This window comes from Rhododendron vialii, chromosome 13a (assembly GCF_030253575.1).
Source record: "Rhododendron vialii isolate Sample 1 chromosome 13a, ASM3025357v1".
Classification (NCBI taxonomy): domain Eukaryota; kingdom Viridiplantae; phylum Streptophyta; class Magnoliopsida; order Ericales; family Ericaceae; genus Rhododendron; species Rhododendron vialii.
In genome coordinates this window covers 21,250,491-21,260,589 of record NC_080569.1, presented here as the reverse complement: position 1 = coordinate 21,260,589, position 10,099 = coordinate 21,250,491, and positions in this window count along the sequence as shown.

The window sequence follows — 10,099 nt, the reverse complement described above, 5'->3', positions numbered from 1 at the left end:
ATATATAATATAATAATATTAAAGGTCAGCTTTGTTTGTTTGTTTCTGAAATGAATTTTTTTTTTGGTAAACCGTTTCTGGATTTTTCTTAAAGTTGAACCGGTTCAAATTGAGTCAAACCGTGCGATTTTGGCTTATTTTTATTAAAAATCTAAGGAAAGGGTTTGCTTTTGGAGTAAAACTTAGCAAAACTATTACTGTACATATAGTTTTACTTCTATTTTACAGGGTTATCCGGTTATGACACAGAACCTAAATCATTCGTTACAAGTCTCCATCTTTTTCCTTGGGTACGAACACAAATTTAAAAGGATTACTCCAATTAAGTGAGATCTGAATTATTTGAGAAAATAAAAAGATTCTGAATTAGTTTTTTTTCTTTGTTTTTTTAGAAAAAAAAAACCTACTACTTGTAACATCATTAACCGAATTGAACTAAACGGTTGTTTCCGATTTAGTTTGGTTCGAATCTTCTTGTTTGATAAATGACGGATCTAAGATCTCTAAGGTTGAATGGTCAAACATTTGAAAAAAGAGGGCCGTAAATAAGTTTTTACGGAGAGCGCGTCTAAAAGTGAATTGGACAGTCCAAATTTTAAGGGAAAATTACGGTCCAGTACGTGTTTTGATAATTAATATCCGCTAAGGACATGATGAGAACATTTGTTAATGCTAAAAATGTCCTTAGCGGGTATTAATTATCAAACACGTCATTGACCGTCATTTTCCCAAATTTTAAAAGAACACTTTTTTTAAAATCTGGACCGTCCAATACACTTTTGGACGTAAGAGTTCTTTTAAAATCCGGACCGCCCAATACACTTTTGAACGCGCGAGATTGGGTGACGCTATAACAACCTGGATCCTTAAGCACCACTGTAACGCCCCGAATTTTGGGAACGTTAAAATGACATTTTTATTGAAACTTCAAAATAGAGTCTGGCTCATTATTACAACACAATCTCCATAAGAGTCCTTTTATTACAAAAGGGAGGGAAACTAAGGTTCCTAACTACAGTTCCACCTGCTCCTCCATCCTAGTCAGCTCTTCAGGTCCAAAGACATCCAAGGTGTACAGCTTACCTCGATCATCTATAAAGTTTGACACATTATACCAGCGTCGCCACCAGTATAATATGTCAGAGTCACCAAAGGTAACACCATGAGTTACGAGAGCTCAATAGAATAATTCATACCCACTAACCCTTAACTTACCAATAGTAGATCACATAGCACATGCATAATTGACCAAACATTTAACAATGACACATCCACATTCACTATCCACTAACATTTGTGTCCGTGATTTTCTGAGTTTCTCCTACGCGACAACTCGTAAACCGTGTCACTGGTTTCACCTTTCATTTACCAAATCTACATTTTCAAAATTGTCATTTTACACACCCAACCTCGGTTCGCTGTGCCGGATTCCCATTAGCACACAAAAACATGAAATTTGGTATTGGCTCCTCTCCACGGATAACCAATCCACAATTCAAACCCTCGGTTCTGCTGCTCCGGGTTCCCGAGTATTCCCACAATGGTTCCGCCGCTCCGGGTTCCCATTTGGGTTTTCGAAAATCACAATTCATCCCTCGGTTCCGCCGTTCCGGGTTCCCAAGTATACCACAATGGTTCCGCCACTCCGGGTTCCCATTTGGTTTTCAAAATCATTCATTTACACACACATACCACACAATGGACAAGTCCGGCCACATTGGGGTTTCAAATCCTTGCCTTGAACACACCCTAGGTGTCATGTCTCTAACTTTCTCAATTTTCCTGTCACGTATTCATGCTTAGACTCCGCGGTAGGACTTTTCATATACGTAATCATAAATCATTCGTTGTAATCTTGAAACTAAACTAACAAGATCATCCAACTCTATATTACTAATCATGCTCAAATCACCACTTAAAGCATAACGCCACATGTACGGATGACTTTGGAGGGAAAATCACTTATGCTTTATCACAAGTAATACAAGCAATTTATGCATACATACTCATATCCATCTTAAAGATCAAAATTCGAATACTACTAATCAAGTGTTAAATTCTATCTTTCGAAAATCATTCTTTCCTTCTTTGTGAGAAGTTCAAAACAACACATGTTTATTAGAGTAAAAGTCGTTCATTCAATATGTTCATACTTCCATTAGCAAGATAAACTTGTTGCCAATCATGCATTCCGACTATTATAAACGATAGATAACCTTATCTACTTAAGGAAAACTAAACGATAGATAACCGTATCTACTTAAGAAAAACTCAACGATAGATAACCATATCTACTTAAGGAAAACGGTTAAGGATATTTATACTTTAAGCTAAGGACATTCTACTTTCCAACATACGGTTCTATGCTATACGTAAAGTTAGTGGACTAGGGATTCTACTTATACTTCCAACATACGGTTCTATGTTATACTTGGAGTTGGTAGACAAAGGGACTCTACCTTTCTTCTTGACAGTAGTGACGATTATGAAGAGAAAAAGTACGTCGGGCGGAGTAACTTTCTACGGTTGGCTTCCGGTAGCTTCGAAAGAGAAAGGCTGCTCTCGAAACTTGATCTTGACTAAAACTACTAAATTTTATGGATCGAAAAGGTGTTTTTGGGTGAGTTTCTTGAAGAACACAAGAAGAACTTCAAGAACAAGAAAGAACTAAGTAAGAACAAGTAAGAACACAAACTTTCTTAGATAGAGAAGTTGGAGGATGAAGGTGTGAGTTGAATGGTGTGTGTGTGTGTGTGTGTGTGTGTGTGGGGGGGGGGGGGGGGGGGGGGGGGCCATTTATAGCAAAATATGGCTCCCTTTCTCCCTCCCATGGCCGGCCTCCCCCTCTCTCCTTTTCCCTCATTTTTTTGTTCCATTGAATTGTCATTTCAAGCCTTTCAATCAAGTCATAGCCTTCCATGGCTTGTCATTTCTACTTTAAGCCATACCTAGTTCATCATTATGATTTTTATGGCTTGTCAAGTCCTAGTATGGGTTATCTTGTAAGAAAGAACAAAATGATAAGGCTAGTTTGTACTTTGGAAGACTAGAAATGGGTTATAAAGTTGTCAAATAGGCTTAAGGCTACAAAGGGTAGCTTGTGGGAGTGACCAAAGTAACATGCACACACCACACTCCCTCTCTCTCTCTCTCTCTCTCTCTTGTCCAATGAATATATATATATATATATATATATATATATATATATGACTACATATATGGTTATATGTACTTAAAGAATCTAGAAAAGTGACTTTGGTGGACAAATTAGGTTTAGGCCTATGAGTCTTTAGGCTTGCATGCATGCATGACTAGGGGTGCTTCCTTTTGAAGTCAAATGATGACTCCTTTGTATGACTTGTCTTGTCAAGTTTATTGGCAAGTCAAAGGTCTATTATTCAAGGGATAAAAATTTTCCTAACAATTATTAACCAATGGTTAAAGAAATAAAGAGTTAGACATGGGTTTGAATGACTAGTCATGGGGTAATAATGATTACTTCTATAGCCTAAAGGTTCAATAGGGTTTGGAGGGGTTCATAAGGCTCAAAGATGGTCAAAAAGGTCCAATTAGGATTAGGATAATGTAACTAGGTGAATTGGTAGCTCGGTTCCTCCAATTAGTCGGTTGGAAACTAACTTTACTAGCCAAGTAGGGCTTTTAGCCAAGAAATATAAATTTTAAGGACTAAAATCTAATTATGACGGATTATTAGAAATTAAAAAGAAATTTTAAAAGCAATCCAAGTAATTAAAAATAAAATTCAAATATTTAACAAAATTTTTATTTACCAAAAATCAGGGTCGTTACAACCACAATATTAGAAAGATCATAATCTGTCTTTTATTCTAAAAACTATGTAATTTACAACTATCTCTAAAGTAAAAAAAACCACCACCCACTCTCATAGCAACTCAGACAAGCTCGCACCACCAGCACCTGACTCGCAAACCAACCTGCAACCTGGAGTCCAAAGGACCCCAAGACTGTATGAGGCATAATAACGTGTATAATATCAACACAAAAATAACTGCACAACATCAACCACCACGTATAACACTAATTAACCACGAATATAACACATTCCACATAAACGGAACCACATATCCGGTCTTTTTCAGTATATGACGGGTTCCGTACCACCTTACTAGCCTCACCACAGCCTATTGGCCAACTTATTTTTTGGCATAGCTTATTAGAAACAGTTTCACGACATACAGTCACCGCACATAACATAACGAACAAAAACCCAACACTAATATTGTACAAGAAGTATGTATCTCACACTCACCGTCACTCGAATCCCATAACAACGTTGGATTCCTTCGCCGATCAATTCTTCTCTCGGTTTCCTCTCGAACTTCTTTACTATTCTCTAACCTTGCAAAGGAATACTCGTTCCTATATATATTGTACCATGCCAAAGGTAAGAAGCCACGTGAAACCTCATGCACCCACAAGCCTACAAAATTACTACAACTAAGATAGTAAATTCCTCCCATAGTTTATACGTTTCTCTAACTAGGGTCCAAAGGCATACTAGTGACAAAATACACATCTTTATCTCCCAATTAACTACATCACTCTCTCTTTTTTTCTTTTTTTAAATATGGGTAATACAGACGCTCAAACAACTTATTCACGGAGGAGCCGTGAATAAGTATATCTCTTGAAAAAAACTGAATTTCTATTGATACAAAAACATGAACCTGTAAATGGGATTATTACACTAAATATGTATGACAAATTAATATAATAACCTCCACAACTCCATCTAATTCAAAATTAATTAGCAATGAAAAGAAAAAATGGTGCTGGAGACTAAATTAAATTACAACCCTTTAGAATTATATGACCAGAATAACAAAATTTTCGTACCGGTTCAAATGGATTGAAAATTGAAGCACTTGATTTTTTTAGCACCATTTTTGCATCTCATTTGGCACCAAAACGTAGCAGTGCAAGTCGCACTGCAGGATCCCCTAGTCCTGTTAAGGCATCCAACTCAAAACCAATTGGTTATGAGTGAGGCCACCTAGGTTCATATATACTAGTTTTGAATGAGATAATTAATAACTTTACATGTACAATCAAGTGCATTCAAACAAGGGTAGAGCTATGCCTCCCGCTCCCCCGAGTTTTAAAATTTTTATTTTGCATATACCTGATTTTGAATATTATTGATAATTATACGTGTATAGCTATTTATAATCTTAATTATTTTTGTTTGATTTGATAAAAAATTGATTATTTTACATTCTCATTTCTCAATTTTTTTCATAAATAAATAATATGCACGTGACTATTGAAGTAACCTAAAGAAAAAATAAAATGATTGGTATACTTTAACTGCATTAGGCTATAATCATTTTAATAAACAAATGTAATGTATTGAAAAATAAACACTTTATGATATAATAAGTATATGTTCCAATAAAAAATATATATGTCTATTTAAGCTAGGCCTCTGAATTAAAATCTTAACTCCGCCACTGCATTGAGGGTGTGTTTCCAGTAAGCAATAACTTCTTCTTTTTTTTGCTAATATTGTATACATCAACGGTGATTAGAGAGAGAAGTTAGTCCACAAGGGGTTCAAAGGCTATCCATAGCCCTGAACCCACAAACCGCCTACAACGGGGCTCGAACCTTGGTCTCCCATAAGGGAGAGCCAGGAGTTACCAATTGGGCTACAAGCCCATTGGTAGTAAGCAATAGCTTATGGACCACTTCTTATTGTTGAAAAATGCCTAAGTTATTTCCACTAATCCATAAGTTGTGAGTTAGTGTGAACGACTTGTCAAAATGCAATAAGTGTAGGGCAAAATTGTTAGTATGGACCACTTTTTGGTGTTGAAAAATGTTTAGTTGTTTCCATTAACACATAATTTGTAAAAGTTGTGAGTCAGTGTGAACGACTCATCAAAATGCAATACATTATAGCCCAAAATTGTTAATGGAAACATCCCCTCGAATCCATTTTAAAAAGCAAAATATAGAATCTATTGTTAAGGTTATATATATATGCTAACACTTTTAAAAGGGAATTGATATCCACACTTCATTTTTTGTCTTTTAGCAAAAAAATAATAATAATTTCAACACTAAAAAACAAAAACTGGAAGTGTGAATAACAGAAAAGGGAGTATGAATATCAAGAGTGCTGCTATACGTACAGATTTCTAAAAACAGACAGCGTGCACAGATGGGATTTGAATCCGTCTCGGGTCCCACAAAGATGATTGGAGTCGTTCATTTTGTTCAAAACGTCTTGTTTGAGGTCTCTGTAAAAAATCAGTTCATTTGTATATCGTTAAGGAGTTTCACAAACCACCCAAACTTTGCTTCAGAAAATAGGCCTTTTTTGAAGCAAAGTTTGGCTGTTTTGTAAACCATCTTAAAGATATCCTATTGAACTGGTTTTTTCAAAGACCTTAATGGAGACGTTTTGAACAAAATGAGCGACTCCGATCATCTTTGAAGGATCCGAGACGGGGCAATTTCTATATGTGCATGCTGTTTGTCCTTTAAAATCAGTACTAGTAGACTTTCTGGAATCAATTCCCTTTTAAAAGGGGATGCTAAATTTTACATAAAACTTTTAGACAGTCGGGTTTAGGTATTTTAAAAAATTGCTGGGTTGGGAAACTTGATATATTATTAAACTTTGAGAAGTGGTTTTGTCACTTCCCAAATTGTTAACGACGGCACTCTTCTGAGTTGATTTTGTCACTTCTCAAATTGTTAACTTTTGGAGATTGGTAAAATCAATATGAGTTGATTTTGGCACTCCCCAAATGGTGCCATTAATAATTTCGGGAGTAGCAAAATCACTCCCCTAAATTTTTTAACCAAAAATGGCTATAACTACCAAAAAAATTCAAAACTTGGATAGAGCGAGTGCCCTACTCATCTACACATTGGTCCATCGTTGTGTTTTTTTTTTTTTTTTTTGCCACAACGATAACAGATAGTAAAACCAATAACGAAACATCAAGCAAAAGACCCGTCCCAACAAAAAAGATCGAGTAACCACAACGGTGGAGATTCAGTCCAAAGGCAAGACCCCGAACCATTCACACCTTTTCCAGCTAGCACATGAGCAACCTTGTTACTAGCCCTACGTACAAAAGAGTAACTATAGCAGTGAAAATTTCTGCTCAAAACCTAAATATCATGAATAATGACCTCCACCTCTTGACTGATAGTTGCTTTGCCATGAAGCATATTCACCATCAATTGAGCATCACTTTCTATAATCACTGACCCTAACCCGAGATATGATCCCAACAAAATGCCATGCCGAAATGCCACAGCTTCTGCAACTAAAGAACTTGTGCACCACAAGAAAACCCCGATCGAGGCAGCAACAAACAAGTCCATCGTTGTATTGAATAGTAGTTATATTTGTTTCGGAAATCAAACTATTAGTAAAATCTGTAAAAAACACAATTGTTGAATAATTTTCTGATATTTCATTCATTGTAGTTCTACAATATATATTGTACAAACATTTACAAGAAAAGAATAAGAATACAGGGAAACGTCCTATAATTAAGGAAGAAAATAAATGTACTTACTGAATTAAGGATATTGACCATATCAAATTCTTAATTCTAGCAATATCAAATCCTTAAATCCTTAATTCTAGCAATATCAAATCCTTAATTCTAGCACTCCCCCTCAAGTTAGAGCGTGGATATCACACATGCCTAACTTGTCTAAAGAGTTGCACAAAACATTGTTGGCTACAGCTTTGGTAAGAACATCGGCTAGGTTATCTTCAGACTTCACAAACGGAAAAATAATTATCCCAGCGTTAAGTTTTTCCTTAATGAAGTGTCTATCAACCTCTACATGCTTCGTCTGATCGTGTTGAACTGGAATATGAGCAATCTCTATAGTTGAAGTGTTATCACAATACAACTTCATTGCATCCTGAGAGTCAACACCCAAATCCATTAGCAAGTTCCTCAACCATAGTAACTCACATACTCCAAAAGCCATGCCTCTATACTCAGCTTCTACACTTGACCTTGCTACTACCGGTTGCTTTTTACTCCTCCAAGTCACAAGGTTTCCCCCTACAAAAGTAAAGTATCCTGAAGTAGATTTTTTATCATTAGCTGAACCAGCCCAATCTGCATCAGTGTAACCTTCTACCTTCAAGTGATTATTCTTGGAGAACAATAACCCTTTACTTGGAGTAGACTTCAAATACCTCAATATACATTCCACGGCATCCATGTGAGGTTTACGAGGATCATGCATAAACTGGCTCACTACACATACTGAATAAGAAATATCTGGCCTAGTGTGGGACAAATAAATCAATTTCCCCACAAGTCTTTGATACATTGCTTTATCAGTAGAAGTTGCATTCAAACAGTGGAACAATTTATTATTTTGTTCAATAGGAGTATTTGCAGGCTTACATCCAAGCATACATGTTTCAGTTAACAAATCAAGAATATTTTTTTTGTTGAGATAAGAAAATACCATTCTTTGAGCGAGCTACCTCAATCCCAAGAAAGTACTTCAAGTCTCCAAGTTGTTTCATTTTAAGCTCTGAGGCCAAGTGTTGCTGTAAGCTCTCAATTTCATCTTGATCATCACCTGTCACCACCATATCATCAACGTAGATAATTAAAGCAGTAATTCTACCCTTTTGATGCTTTAAAAACAAAGTGTGATCTGAGTTGCTTTGTTTATATCCAAAGTTCTTCATAGACTTGGTGAATCTGCCAAACCAAGCTCTTGGAGATTGCTTTAACCCATATAATGCCTTCTTGAGTTTGCACACCGTTGTAACATTTGAGTACTTGTCTATACCCGGAGGGGGATCCATATACACTTCTTCTACAAGCTCTCCATGTAAGAAAGCATTTTTTACATCAACTTGAAGAAGTGGCCAATCCCGATTTGCTGCCAAAGATAAGAGCACTCTAACTGTATTAAGTTTGGCAACCGGTGCAAAAGTATCTTGATAGTCAATCCCATAAGATTGTGTATATCCTTTTGCAACCAACCGAGCTTTATACCTTTCAACGGTCCCATCCGCCTTATGCTTGACTGTAAACACCCATCTACATCCCACAGTCTTCTTTCCCTTTGGTAGAGGCACAAACTCCCAAGTAGAATTTTTTCAAATGCTGACATTTCTTCTGCCATGGCTTGAATCCATCTATCATCTGCTAAAGCTTCCTGCATTTTACTAGGAATAGGAATAGACAATAACTGTAGTACATAAGACGCATATGACTTGGACAGTTTTTGGAAAGACACGTGATTACTAATGGGATATTTCGCTTTGGATTTAGGATCAGGCTCATATTTAATGGGTGGTATACCACGATTAGAACGAGCTGGAAGATGATATTGTGACACTTGAGATTCAAAAATAGTACCATTGTCAAAAATAGAATTAGGATTAGTAGGTACCTCTAAAGGAATCTCAGAAGAAGATTGGCCCAGTGTTAGTGTTGGATTGTTGGGAGACATTGTACTATCATGGAGGGGATTATCTTCCGCATTAGAAGTCGTTGGATCACCATTTTGTAACATTTTCCATTCATTCGTAAATTCACTCTTCTCCGTAGCATCTCTGGATGAAGAATTATTTTCTAAAATTCTTGAAAAAAATGCCCCCAATTCTTCATAATTTATCACTTCTTCTTGATTCTCCCCCTGAAGTGGTAACTCAGTAGTCAAAGTTTTTGCTCATGAAAGGTAATGTCCATGGAAACATGAAGTCTCCGAGAAGATGGATCATAACACTTGTAACCTTTTTGATTGCTCCCTTATCCCACAAAAATACACTTCAAAACCCGAGACTCAAGCTTAGTCCGTTGGTGTGAATGCAAATGGACATAGACTACACACCCAAAAATTCGAGGAGGTAGAAGGACTACCGGTGGAAGAGTGCAGTGATCAGAGAGAGCATCCAATGGTCTTCTAAAATTGAGAACACTAGATGGTGTACGATTTATTAGGTAGACTGCCGAATTCAAAGCTTCACCCTACAAGTAAACAGGAACATGACCCCCAATCAAGAGAGAGCGAGTTACCTCCAATAAATGTCTATTTTTCCGCTCTACAA